Source organism: Lissotriton helveticus, chromosome 12 (assembly GCF_964261635.1).
Source record: "Lissotriton helveticus chromosome 12, aLisHel1.1, whole genome shotgun sequence".
Taxonomy (NCBI): Eukaryota; Metazoa; Chordata; class Amphibia; order Caudata; family Salamandridae; genus Lissotriton; species Lissotriton helveticus.
In genome coordinates this window covers 530,362,871-530,384,549 of record NC_136073.1, presented here as the reverse complement: position 1 = coordinate 530,384,549, position 21,679 = coordinate 530,362,871, and positions in this window count along the sequence as shown.

Here is a 21,679-nt window from a genome sequence, read left to right as displayed (position 1 = left end):
TGATAATTGTTTTCAAAGTAAGGCAGATTGGCTAACTGAAGTGTCTGACATTGCCATTAGAATCAGAAAAGATGATGATGTGTCATTCTTTACCCGTTGTATAGGTTGATCTTGAGAGTGGGTGCTTAAATTCAGAAATGAAGGTTGTCTGTTGACTCTGTGTAACTACTTTCTTGGGTAATTGTAATTGCATCCAATTCTGTTATATATTCAGGGTTGTCAAAGGTATTGTTCATGTCAAGATTAGCTTCTGGCAGAGTGGATTCATTTGCATTAGGCGTGTCTCCCACATCTTCTATGCCATGAAAGTATTTTTTCTCAGAACCTGCTGTTATGAAAAAATACACCAGTAGTAATATTTTGGGCCACAGTGGTAAGTAAGTTGTCAGGTATAAGTTCAAACCCCTGGTTGGTATTTTTATCATATACAGTATTGGCTGCAAAAAGTATATATAATGTATGCACAGATGTACATCCTGCACACATTCACCAATGTACCAATAACTTTGTAGAAGTAAGTCTGATTTATGCATGGAAAAAGCATAATTTACATGCGAACAATTTAGGCCTATTTAAGAAAAGATTGAAAAAAGTTTAATTGTTTAAGAAATGTGTCTTTGCACCCTAGGTACTCAAGAGGAGATTATAAAGTAATTTTCATTTTTGTACATTTTTAAAACAGAAACTGGACATTATAACCACATAGGATGTCACAACAACCTTTTCCAAAGAACCACCAATAAACCCTTGTAAGCTGGTGAACATAACATTTCATTAATGATTTAACATCAGTCTCTGCAGAGATAAAATTGGTATGGTTCATAGAATAATATTCTAACTGCTGGTTTTGATCTTCAAGGTGTAAAAAAATCTGAAAACTATTAGGACAGATCTAAAGAGCTCTAGAGATGAGGATATATAGAAAGAGAAGAGGGGAAAAGTGGCAAGTGGGAGGTGATGTGCGAAAAAATGGAGTAAGTGGAAAAAGACAGGGGATTAAGATGCAAATAATGTATTGGATAATAATGGCAATAACTAGAAGAGAAAAGAGACAATAAAAGGGAGCCCACTTTCAAATAAAACTAATGGGCTTAGAGAAGACAGGAGATAAAAATGGAAAGATTGTGATGTGCAAGAAAGGAGGAGCCTAATAAGACACATTAGATGATAAGAAGTATGAGGAAATGTGTGACTACATTTGGTATGGAAGTTAACTGATTATAGAAAGTGGTGAGTAGCAAAGATAAAGATTAATTCAGAAAGAAAAAAAGTCAGTGGGCTCCAGAGGTTGTAGAGGAGCTGAAGGAATAGAGATAAAAATCAAAGTAAGTTATGGAGGTTAGTCCAAGTAAATTTTAAACAAGTATTAAGTCCTTATTTGAACTGAAGATGGTCATTTTATGAAACTCAGATAATCTTGCAGTGAGCTCCTATTCTATCCAAGGTCGTTTTCCCTATCCACTACTTCCCAGAGCTGCCCCTCCTCTAATCAGACCACGTAACACCATCCCAATTCTATCCACATTTTGATTCCCCTCCTCCGCTCTCCTACCTCTGGCCTAAGACCCTCCTTATTCAGCTCCCTCTCTCCTCATCGGTGTTCCCCCCCCACACCCTACACACACTATGCCTATACCGGACAGCCCGCACCGCACCCCCCTCTACGAAACACGTCACTCCGCACAGTCGAAATGCCTTCTCGATCTGCTTCCCATCTGACCTCTCGCCCAAAGCAAAGAAGAATTTTAAACAGAAACTGATCCGACAATATCCTGAGTCACTCTTTGCAGACACCTACCACTGTATGGTAAAAACAGACCTTATCTTCCATACGGAGAGACACAACGCATGGAAACACATCATGAGTTTGCACCTTAAAATTGCTAAAACCACCAACACCTCACATAGCTGCAAACTTACAATTTCACTCCCCCACCGTCCTAAGCGTAATGGAAACACCAAGGTGACCATCAACTCTAACAGAACAGTCCTGATACAAGCCAACAACGACAATCTAGAGTCTTTCGATGCCCTCTTCCCCTCTGTCCGGGATACACCCTCTCACGTACCTCTCCCGCCCATACTCCCACCCTGGAGGTGCCAGACCAGCCATCTGAACTCACCTACCGCCCTGGGACCCACTAACAACAGCACTGGCCCCTCAGCTTATGCCTCCCTCCCCACAACCCCCAGGGAACGCATGTCCCCCCTCTTCCCATGTCCGACTATCACCCCCACCTGTCACCCACCTCTCCGAGTCCCCATAGCCACCTCCCACACCGTCTCCTTACAACACCCCCCGCTCCTCCCACAGGGAGAACAAGATCCATCTCCTCCCTCACATCAGCTCTCACCGCCTTCTGCCATCCACCGCCCCGGTACCTCCCAGCAACCCCACAAGTTCCACACCACATGACACTACCCTCACCTGTCCCATAAAAAACGGGACTCCCCCCTCTTGGGTCTCATTCTCACTCGCCATTTGCCAGCTTTCACTCCCCACCAGCTCTCACCCCCACCCCCTTCTCCTGCCAGCTATCACCCCCTCCCTACACTGGCCCCTCACACTCCCCAACTCACTGCGAACAACCAGAACACCCCCTCCCCACGGCGAACAACCAGAACACGGCACTCCCCACATCCACAGGCAACAAAGCTACTACTCCCCTATGATGCCTCCCCTTCACCATCTCTAAAGAAAACAGGTCCACCCCACTGCCCACCGTTAGCGCTCATTCCCGTCCATCACCTACCAGCACAACACTCTACATCCCCCTCACAACCCCCTTAGACAACAGTAACCCCCCCCCACGACCACCGTGGGCTCTCACCTCCTTCCATCACCTACTAGCTCTCACCCTCACCCACACACTCATCCATCACCTGCCGGCACAACACACGACATCCCCCTCACAACCCTCATAGACAACAGTTACCCCCATAACCACTGTGGGCTCGCACCCGATCCGTCACCTACCAGCTCCCACCCTCACCCACTCTCCCCTCCCAAGCACAACACACTTAGACAGGTCCAATCCCGCTACCTCTATGAGCCAGAGACTGAGCAACACATTTCCTCGCTTGAAACACAGATAGCTACCATAATCCGGGGCCTCAAACAAATCCTAGCCAACCTCGCAGTGCCCCAACCACTGCATCACACCCACTCCTCCAACACTCAGACGCAACAAAATACATCCAATACCCCTCCCAGAACATGGGTAGCTAACCCGCCCCCCAATTGGCCACAGAGACCGAAAAGAACCAGAGACGCTATGTCTGGGAAGGAGGTGGCAGTGCTGCCACCGGCCAATCCAGAATACAGGTGATCACCGGACTAGGTAGAGTCCAAGCCCCCCCAACTCACAGAGACCGCCTACTACCTGTACATACATCCCACGGCCCCCATCATGAAGAAACCCAAAACAGAGATGACCCCCACAAACTGCTTGCTCATAAACTGTAGATCAGCCACTAAACACGCCACTGAACTAGCAGAATTGATCCTCACTCATGACATTGACATAGCATTCATCACCTAAACCTGGCTTAACAACTCCTCCCTTCCCATCATGGACACCCTCGTCCTCCCGCTTTACAATCACTAACAAAAACAGAAAAGAGCATAGAGGTGGAGGCTTAGCAATCATCCATAGAGACAATATATCTGTGACAGAATCTGAATCATTCAGCTACAACACCTTTGAGTGCCTAACTGTCAACATCATCACCTGCAACAAAAATCCACTAACCTGACACCTCAACTACCACCCACCAGACAACTCAGCCGCTTTCACTGAACACTTATCTGACCTAATTGCCCACTGCTCCATACGGGATGCGACCAACCTTATTTTGGGTGACCTCAACCTTCACTTGAATGATGATAACAATCCGCTAATCCAAATACTGAGCGAGCTACTATGCAATAACAACCTCATGCAACACTGCTTAAAAACAACTCACAACAAAGGAGCAACCCTAGAAGCCATCATAGCCAATCAAGAAACAGTGAGGATAAACCACACCCTGCCAGTAGATTGGTCCGACCACCAACTTATCCTCTTCCAACTCACTCAGCCAGCCACTTCTCAACTCTTCACCCAAGAACAACCTAAATGGACCAGAAATCTCACTCGGATCAACATGACTGACTTGGAAGAAAAGGTCACTCTTCTACTCACTCCCTACTCGGCTGAGCTTTCCACTACAGAACTCACTGCCCACTACAACACATCCATGTCAACTATTCTTGATCAGATAGCTCCTCTGAAACTAAAAAAGAAACCCAGGAACATCCCATCCAGATCCTGGTTCAATACGGACATCAATAGCGAAAGGAGACAACTTAGAGCCACAGAAAGACTATGGAGAAACAACCCCTCCGCTAGCCTTCTTGAACAACTCAAAACAGCCCGAAGACATTACAAAAAACACATCCACAATGAAAAAGCCAACTTCTTCTACTCCGCCCTAGACAATGCAAAAAACAGGCCCAACAAACTATTTAAAATCATCAAGCTACAAACCACTAAGCCGACAACAACTTTCGCCCAGGCCTCCACAGAACTCTGTGAAAACTTCGCCATCTTCTTCGAAGAAAAAATCTACAAGATTGAACACTCTCTAGACACCAACATCGACCCCGCCAACGAAAGCCCCTAGACACTATAGAAATCTCATACAACTTCATGGAAGACCTTCACTCCCATCACCGAAGTCGAGATTACCAAGCTAATCTCCACGTACAAACCTGCTTCTCACCTCCTGGACCCTATACCTACTCAACTGACCAAAAAACTCAAACTCTCCATAGCTCCTCTCTGGTGCAGAATCATCAACAGTTCCCTGCAATCCGGCACTATACCTGATTGCCTCAAAGGTGGCCAAGTCACGCCACTACTAAAAGCAACGGGCCTTGAATGGACAGGCCTGAACAACTTCAGACCTTTCTCCAATCGCCCCCTCCTATCCAAAATCCTGGAGAAATGTGTCCTCTCTCAGCTGACTCAACACATGGACAACATCAACCTGCTTGACCCACACCAATCGGGGTTCAGAAATGGCTACAGCACTGAGACGGCTATCCTCAACATCACAGACGACATCCACCAGTCACTAGACTCCGGGCAATGCTGCCTTCTCATTCTCCTCGATCGGCAGCATTCGACACAGTAGACCACCAACTTCTATTCAAGACCTTACACGAAAGGGTTGGTGCCGATCAAAAGGTCCTCCGATGGTTCCCCTCTTTCCTCCAGGACCGCTCGCAAAGGATAAAAATTAAAAAATTACCTCTGACCTCCACAGCAGGGGTGTTCCCCAAGGCTCAGTGCTCTCACCACAACTGTTCAACATATACATGGTACTTCTCACCACCATTCCTAAAAAGGCAAAGATCCCCTTCCACCTTTATGCAGATTACACCCAAATCGACCTTGAAACCTCCTCCCAAAACGACATCCTCAGACTTAACAACACTCTAGAAGAAATTCAACGCTGGCTATCCCAAAATCACCTTAAACTCAATCAAGACAAAACGGAGATCCTCCTCATCTCCAACAAAGAAGAGAACCCACAAATTGCAGAATGTCTTAAAGCTTTGGACACTCTAAACGGTAATCTCACACTGGTCAAATCCGTAAAATCCCTAGGAATAACCCTAGACCCCAAACTGGACATGTCCAACCACATCAAGAACTCTGCAAAGACTGCCTTCCTCACCCTTAAGCTTCTATACAAAATCAAACCATTCATCCCTGCTAAAGACCGCAAACAAGCCACACAATTGCTGGTGCTATCCAGGCTTGACTATGGCAACGGAACCCTAACCAGTGCCACAAAATTCAACCTGGCTCCCCTCAAAACAAACCTCAACGCCGCAGCCAGAATGGTCACTGGAATCAGGAAGTATGACCACATCTCACCAGCTCTTAGAGATCTTAAATGGCTCCCAGTTGAACAACAAGCCAATTTCAGAACGGCATGCCTCACGCACAACGCCCTCCACACTGGAAAGCCGGACTATCTAGCCACCAAACTTAAAAGGGCTGGGCAGACGAGAAACCTCGGGAGCTCAAACTCCCCACTTCTCATCCCCTTGAGAACACGCAAACACAAAACAGCTGCAAGATCATTTGCTGGAACAGCCCCAAAATTTGGAACTCCATCCCATCAGAACTATCCCTTCCTTCACTAAATTCAAAAAACACCTTAAAACTCTCCTGCTGAACCGCGCCCTCCTGAATGGATAGCCACGCTTTCCCTGTTGCTGGTGCTCTCTGACCATACACTGCTCACTTCCCCCTCAACCCGCCTCAGGACTAACTGCGCACTTTATTAATGACGCCTTTCGTATATCTCAATTTCAACATTCAACTAGACTACCTCAGGACCCTACCACCACCTCTACTAGACTCAACACGCTTGGACGGCTGACCTTCCTCGTCCACCGCAATTAGCACTCAATGAAGGCTACCTCTGGACTCTACCCTACCTCTAGAAACCTCAACTCTCTTTGGACCACCTAACTTCTTTGCTGAGGACTGTTCTAATGATGTTTGTATATCCTGAAACTATGTTGTAAAGCGCTCCGATACCCACGGGTCTGGCCAGCGCTATATAAAACTCCAAAAATAAAAAATAAAATAAATAAAAAAGCTCCAGAAGGAGAGGGCTGCGTCAGAGAAAATGTTTTTGGCAGTTTACAAGTTTTGAAGGTTTTGTTTTGCAAGTCTTAGTTTACAGACACTTCTAAACTTACTTGTCTACTAATTGCATTATTGTAAGTTGGGTGAGAGATAGTCAATTCATTGATAGATTAATATCGATAAACCCAGCAACATAACCTTGTTCACCAGGATTAAACCATTGAGACAGAGCTCAGGCAGCCAATCCATTTTGAAACTGGATTTGTCGGGTTGCCAAATGAGGGTCACAATACTTTTCTCTGAGATTAGTTTAAAGGCATTTAATGATATCCATTTATGCAGGTTTGTTAAGCAGTTTTTGAGGATGTCGATTACTTGATATCTGATGATTTTCTAAGCATAATGGGTTGTCATATCAATATTACTAAATCAAAACTCCTTCCTCCTCTTTAATAACGAAGGCATATTGTTCGACTTATGTTAATCAATTGATTATTACCCAGAGTTTGGTCATGCAAATTCCATACACATGTGGGGAATGATGAGGTCCAAACTTAGTTGTAATAAAAAGCTTTTGTGAAAGTATTATTTGGGAATTGTGTTAGTGGTTGAGGGGCATGAACCCCTTCTCAAGCAGCAGCCACACTTTATGTCAGGGTATAATCACAAGAAAACCCACACATTGACTTGTGCTTAACCCTCTGGTAGCTTGGCACAAGCAGTCAGGCCTCACTTGTGTAAAGCATTTATGCAGTACTTCAAATAGTAATAAAGTGAAAACACATCCCAAGAGAAATCACAAAACAATTTAGAAGAATAGAGTACAATTGAATACATTGTTTGACAAAAATCCTATCAGTAGAACCGAGGATACCCCATTTCAAAGTTTTAAGTAAAAATAGTACCTAGAAGCACAAAGCTCCAGCTGTTGTTGTATGGTCACGCTATACTGGAACCAAGTTACAAATTCAGGCCAACATCGATGGAACGCGGGTTGGATCCAGGGACTGGGTTAGGCCTGCTGAACAAAGTACCTTTAATTCCTGGTCGGGCAACAATGAGAGACCCCCAGGTTGAGGATATGTTGTGCTGCAGCAGTTTTGAGGAGCTGCGAGGCTGATCTGAGGTCCTGCATCATCATCAATGCAATTAGTAGACAAGTAAGTGTTGAATGTTTTGGTTTGCAAGTCTTAGAGGATGTTGTCAACAGGTGGATTATTGTGATGTGAAATCCCGCGTCGAAGATGCATCATGAACCGGTGGTCCAGAAGAAGTTGCGGGTCTGTGATGTGGAGTCCTGCATCGGTATTGAGGATACCGTTGACAATGAGGATGCATTGACACAAAACTAGACATTCATACCTGCTCTCAATTGAAAGTTATCACTTATTAAACATAATAAGGCAGCCCAATGTTATCCTAAGGTAGAAGTAGGGCTTGCAGTAAAATGGTGAATTCCTGCTCTTTCCCTGTCATGCAGTTCAATGCAGCAATGTGACTTGCTGCACTGCGCTCCCTGACTTTGCCAAAAATATGACCCTACGTTTTGTAGCATGCTTTGAGTTATTAGAGAGAATCTTGTCAGCATGATAAATTATAGTTAACATAGAAGACTGTGTATACCAGGAACTAAGATATGCATGTGTTCTAGTTTGCTAGAATAGATGAGCTATCTGTAAAGCTTTCACCACAGTGTGAAGGCTGCAGGTAATTTGTTCTATAGCATCTTCAGATTGTGGTTATTTTTTAGCAAATAGTGTTTTTTTTACGATTGTTGCATAGAGTGTACACTGTTCTTAGTAGATACTTTTTAATATACTGTGATCCATTTCTTATGAGAGTTTCACTGTCTGCAAACAGTGTGACACTCCATAGAGAAAAAACTGTTTACAGTATCTACCTTTCGCTCATATCAACTATATTTCTCAATCTGGGTTTAGTTGGTGTCAAGGGTTTGAAGCAGATAAAAGCTGTCCATAGGAGGGAATTTGTTTTTGAACTGGGATTCACTATTTTTGCTTTTTGTCAACAATTGCATAGATATTGAACACTGCAGTCGAGTGTTTGTTATATATCTGTGGTTGATTGCTATTTGATCTATGCTTCCTATAAAGTGAATGCTAGAAGCTCAATGTTGCTCATAGTGTTTGTTTTTAACATTTAAGTAAGTTGCTTGTGTAGTGGCAGTAGTGCTGGGTGATTTTCTCCAGAGCTATTTTCTATTTACAGTTAGGCCTTTAATGTCATTTTAATTTACAGAGCAATGTGTGAAAGGGAAGTTTGGATGATGTCATCAGTGATGTTATCAATTATGTCATAGAACATGTCATGAGTGATATGGTATGTAAGGTCATAAGCAGTGTATAGCGGGAACACAAGTTATAGTCAGTGCTGCTAACTATAACTGGTGAATTTCTGTGTTTCTTTTAGTTCAAAACGTTGATGTTGTCACTGAGAAATGTACCTAACTGTAACATTACTTAAAACATAGGTTTTTTTTGTGTGAATTTCTAGGGTTTTTTAAAAAAAACAAAAACTGTTTTTTATGACACCTAACTATAATGTTATTTTAACCTTTGTCTTTTTCTGTGAATTTCAAGTTTAAAAAAAAAGTAAATTGTTTTTTAAGTGGATGTACGATAGGATGACTGAATAAAATATCCTGTGTGCGGACATTATTCTGAAAGGGAATTGCTTTCATACAGTAACTTAACTTTTAAAGGTGCACTCAAAATGTTTCTAAATATGATGTTTGAGTACAAAACAGAGTAATACTACAATATTTGTGTGGAGATTGTCTATATCCTCAGATTTTTTGACTTTCACATTGAGACATTTCCCCAGCAAGGTCATTATTATTGTAATAGCATATTTTTCATAGCCTTTGTATGTGTTTTTATATTAAAGTCATAATTATAATTCAGAAAGAGAGTAATCACTTTTTTGAATATTGTATAGTATTACATTCATTATATAAATACATTTTGTAAGCATGTGAGTACTCACCAGAGTTCTATATTTTCTTTTATTCTACTGTTTAGAGTTCTTTTTAATGTGTTCTGTTATTATTTAATGTTACTCTGTAAAAAGAGAGTCATTAAAATATGGTTGCAATATAATTTTTTCTTCTTTTTTTAAAGACAGTGACTCTCACAAGATGCTTGAGGGAATTGAACACAGACTCGCCTGCTGGGCTCCGAAGGGGATGTACCTTCTGGTCAGCTCTCATGACCCTCTTGCGAGATCATACATTTAGGATTAAGTTTTGAACAGTGTTTTCCTGTAATTCTGAACAAAGTAACATATTACAGAAGCTGATTTTATTAGTAAAATTGAGTATGATTTGTTCCATTGTGTATATATAGAGCAATAATATTTTTAAGATCTCATGGCACTCTTGTGGGAGTCGAACACACAATCCCCAGTGTGGACTCTGAGTGGCCTGTGCTCCCTGTTAGGCTCTCACAATCCACCCACGAGATTGTGCATTTGAAATTAAGTTAATAGCAGTTGTTTGTGGTAGAATTGAATAAATCAGGACATTAGAGATGTTGATTAGCTTGGTAAAATTGATTACGAATTGTTCCATGAACTATATAAAACAATATTTTTATGAACTTGCGAGACGCTCGTGGGTATTTCATGAGAGGTGTGGGAGAGGACCCTAAGGAAGGATTGTATTTGTTTCAAATGGATGTCTTTATTTAGAAGAAAAAGATTTCATCCTATTTGCTTTATTTCACTCTTGGATTTTGGTGAGAGTAGACATTGTTGTCTTGCTCTCCATTCCTATTTGCCTCTTTTCACAAAGATGTCTTCATCAGATTCAAATGAACACCCAGGGGCTTCTTCACCAGCTCAGCCATCCCAGCCAGTATTGGTGTGGCAATTCTTTGAAATCAGTCTAGGTGGCAATAAAGTTTCTGCGAACATCGTTCCCTGCAAACTTTGCAGCAAAGAGTTCAGCCAGGGGAGCAAAAATAAACATAATAGCACGAGTACCACATGTGTGTGGAGACACCTGAGGTCAATGCATCCACAAAGGCTTGCATGGGCAGAGTTGGCGTGTGCTGCAGAGCTAGACAGTTCTACAGGTGCTTCAACATCATTTGCTCCAGGAGATACACAGGTGCAAAGCGGACAATAGACTTGTTTTTTCTAATAAATCTGCTAACATCGTTCCCTGCAAACTTTGCAGCAAAGAGTTCAGCCAGGGGAGCAAAAATAAACATAATAGCACGAGTACCACATGTGTGTGGAGACACTTGAGGTCAATGCATCCACAAAGACGTGCATGGGCAGAGTTGGCTTGTGCTGCAGAGCTAGACAGTTCTACAGGTGCTTCAACATCATTTGCTCCAGGAGATACACAGGTGCAAAGCGGACAATTGACCTGTTTTTTTTAATAAATTGCTATTTTGTTGCTTGTGTAAGCAGATCTTTTTCTTATCAGAGACCAGCAGGTCTGCCCCAGAGAAACTTGTTCAAGAGCACAACTTCCCCCCTCGGCAGTAGTTTTTAAAAAAAAAAATTGCTGTACGTTTATCTCCTTTTTGTTTTTAAGGGGATACTTTTGGTGTTTGCTTAACACTTCCAGTTGTATGTTTTTGTCATACCCTTTAAAAAAAGACCTACAAAATGTTAAAAATGTTTGATTTTTTTATAGTTGTTGAAAACTGTTAACAAAACTTCGCTTTTCAGAGCTACCCTTTAGTTTCATGATCTATGTTGTTTGTACCATGATTCCCTTTTCCAAAGCTCTCGCAAGACTCTCCTGAGAGCCAGGGAACCAATCCCTGACATGCAGTCGTAGGGGGCAGTGCTTCCAGGTTTGCTCTTGTGAGCCTCTTGCCTGTTCGTACTTTTTATAATGGGCTCTATAGTATGTATAGTAACATGGGCAAAATAACTGCCCTCTCTACTATCACATCTCCACCAGCTGTACACAGTGAGTAGTATAGTGTGAGGATGCAGTGGCCTCTGTGCCAAAACCTCTTTCTTATAATAGAGGCCTCTATACTACAGTGCGGACAAGGAGTGATCTCTATACGGCGACCTCACAGTTGCATAACTACTTGCCATAGTTGGATGTTCAAATAAGTGCATTCTCCATTATCCGCTTCAGCGCGGCGCAAATTTTCGCGCTGTGCTGAACGTTCTAATGAGCCAACAGGCTCATGCTGGAATGGTTCCGTCATGAGCACAGGCCAACCGATGCTCATGACGGAACCGTTCCGTCATGAGCATGGAAGGGGTTAACAAGTCTCTGCAGCATGAAAGATTTACATAGTACCGTAGAGATACATATAGATGCAAGAGCACTTCTGCATTCTATGGATATGGAACTGCCAGTTTTAGTTGACATTTCAATACTATAATATTAGTCATATCTTTGACAACTAATAATCAAATAAATCAGTAGTAACTTTAAACATTTTGTCACAAAAAACTATTTAACAACATGAACAAACTACAACTACATAACCAAACTATGTCAACAACTATTAAACAAACAATTTTAATAATTTATAATGTTTCCATGCGTCTATGATCACCAACACCCTTTTCCCTTTATTTGTCTACTGGATTTTGATTCAGGTAGGCTTTCTTTCCTTCCTCTCTTTCAGCCACCTTAGCATGCCAAAGAGTATTTAATTTCTAAAGTCTCTGTATTGCAGGCTAGGAGGTAAAATAGTCTCAGCAAAGCTTTTCATCTGCAAACTTTGTAAAAAGGTTTCTGCACTGTTTTTTCCAAATAAATTCATGAAGCATAACTCTTGTTACTGAACTGAAGAACTCTTGGAACTGAGTACACTGTGAATCAGAATCAGACCAAAGCTTTATTTCGATTGTGAAACAACAATCATAAAAAGCACAGATAAAAAACATTAATATAATCAATTTAAAATGCATCACGTGTTCTTAAAAGACATATTAAAAGTCAATTAATAGTACATATGAAGGAAAGCAAATATCCTGATTCTAGATAACAATGCACTTTCTCTGGTTAAGAATTATTAAAAAAAACATAGATAGCCCCCAAGCAACGTGTTCATTGTCCAGGAGCTGAACCTTCATGAAAGCAGGACGACATTGTCTCATCCCCCTTTTCCGTAGAATTGGTAAGATCCAGACCTTTCTTGCCTCCCGGTATAGTTTACAAAATAAAACAATATGTATAGATGATTGGGGCGACCGGTTGTCACATGGGCAAGTTGTAACTTGTTAGCCCAATCATTCAAGGTGGGAAAAGAGACAAGTTTATGTATTGTACCCAGTCTAAATGTTATTAATAAGAATCTGTCGTAGATACCCTGTACAAAAACTAGATATGGCTGCAAGCTAAAATTTGTAAGAACCATCTGATGCTGCATCACGCTGGGCTTAGTTATTTCCCTTGATAGTCTTTGGGTCTCCCGATATGAGAGTACCTCTTTTCTGAGCTTTTTACTGGTGATCAAGGTAATAGTGTCAGGGTTGATGAAATATTCCGGTTTACCAATATCTTTCATAAAATCTTGGATAAACTTAACCCAGGGTATCCTTTGTACACCATCCAAGCTGAGACTGTCCTGTGATAACTCTCTATTGAGGGTGGTCTCATCACATGACCAGATCCTGTGCCACAAAAGGAAAGGCTCTTCTTTAATGAGGTCTGGTATGTGTGGGAGACCCAGTTCAGCATGTGAAACATAAGTGGGGGTTCTGGAAGGGACTGATAAAACATATTTTAAAAAATTATTTTCAACGAATTGAATCGAGTTAGTATTCAGAAAGCCCCAAATACCCGCCCCATAAGTGGCAGTTGTTACACACTTAGCTTTATATATTTTTTAAAGCTCTAGAGGTGGTTTACGTCCCAGTTTTTGTGCGAAGCTGGCTCGAGTGGACATGGTTCTAAGTAGTGCCAGCTTCTTTGCTTCAACTGACTTAGCCCAGGTATCGTTATTACTAAATAGGATACATAGATCAGAAAATCTCTCTACAAAGATATCCCTACACTTTTTAATACCATGACCACATCTCATTATAAATGTTTTTGAGATAATAATTCTGAGGTCAAGATCCTTCATAAAACTATGGAAATTATTTAGGGTCTTCTGCAGGCCATTCTGGGTACGAGATAAGATCACAGCATCGTCCGCATATAACAATGCTGGGATTGGACGATTGCCTATCTGTGGAATGTCATTGGCATCTTTGAGGAGAGCCTGCCCTAGCCCGTTAATATAAAGATTGAAAAGAACGGGTGCTAGGACACAGCCTTGCCTAACCCCTTCCTATCAGGAAAGCTGCAGTACATTCTCCTCCCAGTCCGAATCGCACGCTTGATTTGGCTCAATTATAGAGGAGACGGATAAAGTTAATAATATTTCTATCGACCCCCAGCAGTAACATGATCTCCCAGAGCTTTGAATGCCTTATGCAGTCAAATGCTGCCAAGAGATCCACAAAGGCTCTGCTCCACGGTCCCTAGGCCTTCTTGGAAACCGTATTGAATATCTGATAAAATTCGGTTTTCCTCAGCCCGGAGCTGCAGGCGCTCTAAAATAATGCGTCCCACGACCTTGGCCAATAAGTCCCATAAAGAAATGGGCCTATAAAAAAGTGGATCCTGTCGATCCCCCTTTTTAAATAAGTGGACAATACTGGATTCCACCCAAGTTGGTGGAAAAGTGGCCTTACAGCTGGCATTAATTATTTGAGTAATATTGGAACCCACAAAGTGACATTGGACTTATACAGGTCCACAAAAATCCTGTCTGGCCCAGAGGCCTTCCCACCTGCACTTGCGGGGAGAGCCCTACTCACTTCGTCGATATTAAAATCTAGGTTAGAAGGTTGATTAATTAGTCCTGAATTTTCGCTAACTTGACCAATGCCAGTACTTGCCCTGTTGTATATTTTAGAAAAATGATCAATCCATTGACCCTCTGAGATAGCTACTTCAATTGTTGGGCCCCCAGCCGGGGTCAGCAATGGTGTTTTAACCGCTTTCCAGAAGGCGGCACTATCTTTTGAGTGTGCAGCTTCGGAAAGCTTCTCCCATGCCTTTTTTCTAAGAGCATTCTTCCTTTCTTGGAGAGCCAGTCTATAGTTCTTCCTCGCCTGTCTAATATTGGTGATTTTCCTTGGTACATTATGCAGTTCTTGATTCAGATGAGAATGTGCTCGAGAGCACTTTTAATCAAACCATCGCTGGATGGCAGGCTTTTTACCCCCACGTTTGAACATTACATCCTGAACCACAGTTGCCAAGTTTTGAAATGAGGACAGTATACTCTCAGGGGATGCTAATTCCTTCAGACATATATCAATGTCCGAACTACACCTTGTGATTATTGTTTTATTGACTACGTCAGGGTCCATCATATTCCAACGGAGTGTATAACCATTTGTTTTGTCTAACTTAAGTTTACCAGGGCATCATCTATCTCCTGGTTCCTTCTCCCGTGGCCATTCACAACAAGAGTCAACGTGATACATAGAGGAAAGTAATCTAGAGGCTAGACTGTTTGACAGCAAGATATAGTCTATTGTGGAGCAGTGCCCCCACCATTACACGTCTGCGGCATTGAGACAGACCTTGTACATAAATCATTGGCAAAGCCTAAGTCTAGGTTGAAAACCAGTTCGTTTAAGAGATCGCCTGTACCCTGATGACAGAAGTGTGCATTGTGTGTGCCTTCTAACTCATTGAGACCACCTATCCTTTCATCCTCAAAGGGACACAGGGCACCGTTAAAATCCCCACATACAATGAGCATATTTTTGAGGCCCTTGACATTACACATAGTATTTAACTCTTTACAGAGTGTGTAAACCACCTTGGAGGTACTATCAGGAAAAATGTTATTATAAAAGTTAACCAGAGTTATTGTGTTGGAAGCAGATGAGTACAAAGTTAAAAATTGGTAATAAGGGGACGCCAGTTGAGAAACAGTTCTAACAAAATTTAGCTTATTGCTTACATATATACAAAGACCACCTTTAGCTCTGTCATGAGACCCCCCTATCGCTTGGGTATCAAATGTTCTATAACCATTCAGGTGGATTGGTTCCTTTGACCAAGTTTCTTGTAGGCAAATAATGTCCTGTTTTAAAACATGTTCAGACCATAAGGGATTGCTAATCTTGGAGCGCAAACCATCTTTATTCCAGGATACAAGGCTACGCCAGGGTTCGTATTATCATTGGAAGAACTAGCTATTCTCAAATCGGTCACATTAACAGCATCATTGCCTCCCACGAGCCCTGTACTGGGGGTAAATTAGTTGAAGATTGCAGTTGTGTTTGTTCCCAAGGCGATAAGGCATTTGAAGTGCCCACATCCCCAGTAGTATTCATGGGTGGGGAGTCCAGGAGGACAGTGGATACCCCAAAGGGGGATACGTTATTTTGTAATTCAGCTGCTGTACCTTGTTCATGGAGTATAAGGCATTGAGCTGTTGTATAAGGCCTATTTCTATGGGTTCTCACCCTGCAGCATGGCTGCCTAACTTGCCCACCAATAGGACTATTTTACGTCCTAGTGTGTGATTGTCAATCGATGTTAACCAGAGTGCAGAAGGCATCGAAATGATTACTGGTTGGGACAGTGTATCTGGCGTGGTTACCGTCGGTGGGCGCCTTCTCCCTAGAAAAATGACATGGGTTGGCCTATAGAGCCTGAGAAGAAGGAGGGTAAAAGTGCCCTAGAGGTAGTATGGTGGGCTCATCTGGTCTAACTGGCCCATAGCCAGTACTTTCCAGAATTGAATGAACAAGGTCTGGGGATCTAAATGACAATACAATCCCTTTAAGCTGCTTCCTAGATTGACCCACCCAGCCAATTCTACGTGCAAACTCATATTCTGAGTACAGGAGAATTGTATTAATCCCAGTCCTGACACTAAGAAAGTGGAGAGATTTATTCCACAGGGCAGACCAATGCTCGCTATTATTAGCTGGCCATGTGGGAATATTTGCCGCTACCACAGTGTAAGGTGTTGCTTCAGGGGGTAGAAGTAAATTTGTGAGTGGTATTGGGATAGCATCATGAGCAGGGGATGTGCTTCTCATAAAACTTGGGGGGGGGGGGCACTCCCAGATTGTATACAATTTTCCCTGCTTGTGTTGTCACTAGGGTAATTACTGGATGCTCCCTGTAATGGAGGGGCATGGCTTTGTGCAGCACCTCCACTACAAATAGGTGTTGAGGACATTGAGCTTCCACTCTCCTTATTACTAGGACATATCTTCTGCCTTACAGGGGCATCTAAAGTGGGGTTTAATGGCTCTTTAACAAGAAGACCGTTGGCGTGCCCACTACACCTGGATTGGTACCTAACTGAGTTAACCACTTCAATCCTACCCTGGTTTACCAATACTGATTGTGAAGGAGTTGAGAGAATTGTTTCCAAATTGACTAGCCTGGCCTCGATATGAGAACGTTTTTGTATCATATGGTTAAGGAGGCGCGAGAACATTAGTTCCATTTTACAGGGGGACTCATCAGTCAATGAATTTGCTACGGTTTCCATTTTGATCCTACAAAAAGAGAAAATTACCCCAAAATATAAACTTACATAGTAGTCAATAAATAATAGTACTCATTCTTCACTATACCCTGTATCCATCTTTCACCGAGATTCACATATTTATATCTAGTGTACCAATAACGTGTTATTACTTTCTCCTGAAAAATTCCACACCATCACCCAGTGCATTATATTCACAAATAAATGATAATATGCCATCAAACCTGATTTCATAAAAGTTTATAAAATAACACTTTGCTAACATGGAGCATAATGTGTCACTCTAAAAATAGCAATATCACCCTCAAACACCTCATAGGGGTAAAATATGTGCACAGTGAGGTTCATAAAAACCCCAGGGCTTCTATGAACACATTCCACAATCTTTCTTTTGATGTTTGAGAAACACTGCTTCCTTTACTTACAAGTACATACAGTTTAAACACTTTATTTTTAACACATCCTACACTACTTGCTGATATCTCTCTACATTCTTATGTCTACCTCTCAAAAACTATATTGAGAAACCTACACCTCTACAAACAGCATTTCACTCAGTAAACCTTATGTAGAATACCTTTACCAAAGTTAATGTACTTACTAATACTTATCAACAAAGTTCATAAAGTATACTAATAAATACCTGAACTTGGAGCTATTTCTTAAATGCAACTACATACACCAGTCTCTTTCAGTTCCAAACTAAGCCTTCTCCTCCAAAGCACCAACGACAGTCTGTGTTCACTCTGGCTCTGTAGCCAGTCACATCACAGCATTATTTTAACCATGTAAAAAGAATGTTAACCATGGGTTCACCTTGACCCTCTGTTTTTTACTTCTCCACATACGATCTCACAAGATTCTTGAAAGATCAGTAATGTTCTATGCAGATCTCGCAAGATGCTTGCGGGATCGAATGAGCCTCACACAGCAAGGTTCACTCCCTTAAGCTTGCATCCTACTCTTGAGAAACTCTTGTGGGATCACAACAGTATTGTAGGGAAATAGTAGTATATGAAAGGGATTAGCTCTCCAATGACAACTCTCTCTTGCATAATGAGTGAGCATACTAGGGTGTAAGGAGTGATTGCCCTCTTCTTTCAAACCTCTCTCGGATGGCATGTGTGCATAGTAGGATGTGATGGAACTGGTCTCTCCTTTGGGACTGCTCTCTCAGATGACAGGTGTACGTAGAAGGTTGTATGGAGAGACTGACCTCTCCACTCAGACCTCTCCCAGATGATAGGTGTGCATAGTGGGGTGCATGGATGGACTGATCTTTATTTAAGACCTCTCTCTCAAATAATGGGTGTAGGTAGTAGATTGCGGGCGGGACTGGCCTCTCCTTTTGACTCTCTCTCAGGTGATGGGTTTGCATAGCAGGGTGTGGAGAGGGACTGGCTTGTTTGCTCACACCTCCCTCTTTGATGATGGGTGCATGTAGTAGAGTGTGGGGAAGGACTGGGCTCTCCTTACAGACCTCTCTTTTAGATGATAGGTGTGCATAGTAGGATTTATATAAGGGCTGGCCTCTCTGCTGGGATCACTCTCCGTAATGATGGGAGTGTATAGTAGCGTGTGAGAAGGTACTGGCTCTCCTTTCAGACTCCTCTCTCAGGTGATGGCTGTGTATTTTAGGGTACGGAGTGCGACTGTCTGCCCAGACCTGTCTCTTGGATGACAGGTGTGACTAGTAGTGTATGGGGAGGGTCTAGCCTCTCCTTTCAGACTTCTTCCTCAGGTGACTGGTGTGGGTAGTAGGATATGGGGAGGGACTAGCTTCTCCTTTTAAACCCCTCTGTTAGATGGCAGGTGTGCATAATATAGTGTGGAGAGGGACTGACTTGTCTGCTCAGACCTTTCTCTGGGATGATGGGTGTGCATAGTAGTGTTTGGGAAGGACTAACCGCTCCTTTCAGATCCCTCTCTCACATGACTCGTTTGCATAGTAGGGTGTAGGGAAGGACTAGCTTCTCCTTTCAAACCCCTTTCTCATATGACGGGTGTGGGTAGCAGGGTGTGTGGGGGGACTGGCCTCTCTGCTGAGACCTCTCTCTGTAATGATGGGTGTGCATAGTTGGGTGTGGACAGGGACTGGCCTCTCCTTTTATACCTCTCTCTCAGATGACAGGTGTACATAGTAGGGTGTGTGGTTGAGCCTTAACTCTACTCACAGTTCTTACCAAGCCAATGCACATAATCAGTAGACTTTGATAAACACCATCTCCAGTAAGACTCCTTCCTACAGTATCAAGTGTGCATAGCAGAGTGTATTCAAACATCACCTACTTCTTCCTACTTTTCACAATCCCGCGAGAGTCTCACGTGATTGTAAAATGTTTGAAAATAAGAATTAACTATTTATTCATCACAGTACTTATCTCTTACACATTTCTCTCAAAAACAAAGAGCACAATATGCATTTTTTTAATAGAGTGTATTGAGAACTCATCTACTCCTAATTAATATTCCCGATCCCGCAAGAGTCTTGTGAGATCACAAAAATTGGATAAAAAAATATACATTTATTATCTTCACAGTAGTTATCCCATTGAAACCAGTTTTCTAAATCTAAGAGAACAGCATGCCTTTCTGCTGCCCCTTTATTTAGCTTTTTTACTCCATCCCCGCAACGCCTTCAATTTTTCACTGTAAACAGTAATGGTGACCATTTCATTTCTAACATTCCAACAGCCAGCCAATCAGAGCACCCATTCTCATGGGACTCACAGGATCCTCTCACTCCCATGAGAGCATGAAGGCTCACAGGGAAAGGTATCCTCTTAACTAATCACAGGGCTCCATTTTTTTATTTGCACTCTAGCGCGGCACATGCGGGACTCTTGAAAGGAAAACTGCCAAAATATACAATTATTTTTTCACCCTTAATTTCTCAAAACCTACAGAACAGATTTACATCAAATCACAAAAGAACAATCTGCGTACAAAGATCTATCTTCCTGCCGAATTTGGTTTAATTCCATTAATCAGTTTTTGCTGTAGCCCTGCTGGAAGTCTATGGAAAATGCATGGAGATTTTATGTTTTGGGACCCCCCCCTTTTTTCAATCACCTTGAAACTTTCAAGGAAGAAGCTGAGGCGGATGCACTATTTGTTTTTTAAAGTTTCGTGAACATTCATCATACGGGGCCAAAGTTCATTAAACATTCTTTCTATTTACCTCCCTTTATGCCCACCCACCCCTAAACTCTGAAATTCTTACACCCTTTTACTTTAACCTGCACCTGAAACTCTAAAAACTCTTACCTCACTTTATGTGTACCTGCCCCTGAGCCCTAGAGAAACCTTATGTCCCTTTACATTTGTCCAACAATGAAGACTAAAATCCCAATGCTCCCTTTACCTCTACCCACACATGAACCCTTAATACCCCAACCTTAACCCCTACCTCTTTTTTAAGAGACATACAATGTATGTCATTAAAATTAATATATACGTCCCTGAGTTGTGACGTTCTGTATTGTAAAATGCTTAAAACGGGGACAAGTTGTGCTTAACTGCATTGTAAAGTTTTGTGTTGTAACATCTACATTGGTAAACATGACATTGTAAATGTTACATACTAGCTTCACATGTTGCTGCAATGTATCTCATTGAAACCGAAGACCACCAGAGGAATGACAATTGTGTGTGATAATTGTGTACATGATATGCTTTTCAAATTAGCAAGCCAAATACGAGTGTTCAATAGAATTCTCCTATTGCTCTAGAGGAGTAAAAAGGCAGAAACTACATACCAAAAAAAGGATGCCACATTTATCCTTCACGTAACTTACCACCTATGTCCTATCAGGAAAAACACATCAGCCTAAACATAATTTTGTGACTTAGCATCAATTAGCAAGGATGAGATTTCTAGTAGCAAAATCGTCATATAGGGGTAACATCTAAGTTGCGACTCTTGTTGAATACAGGTGTCATCATCACTGCAGTCCCTTTACACCCAACCAGAAAAGAAACGGTTCCTGAGAGTACCCACCCCCAGGACAGGGTCAGGGTGAGACCTGGCATCAAGCCTTGTCAACATTTGATGACTTTGGGCCTTATATAGAGTTTGAGGGCAGGTTACTCCATCGCAAATGATGCAATGTCACGTCGACCTTATTGCAAATGCATTATATCCTATGACAACAGAAGGGCTATCCTTCACGGTTTGACTTAGTATCCCGTCCGCCAAACACTGAATACTCTTTTAACTAAATTCACCACTGCCACATGGTGTACTCCCAAGTAACTATATACTGGCATTCTCACTGATCTTAACTTGACACATTTAGGTTTGGGTAATGGTGATTTTGCGTTTGTCAGCCTGAATAAAAAGCAATCGGTGGCTGGCATATTTTATAATATGTCATTTTGCTTTTCATCTTCAAGATTACTCATCTGATATAGCTAATTCGGACAATGTCACAAGGTGCAAAAACCCAGAAATTTCAGAATCAAACATCACATGCTTCAAAACGCAAGGTGTCTGACCGAACTGTATGT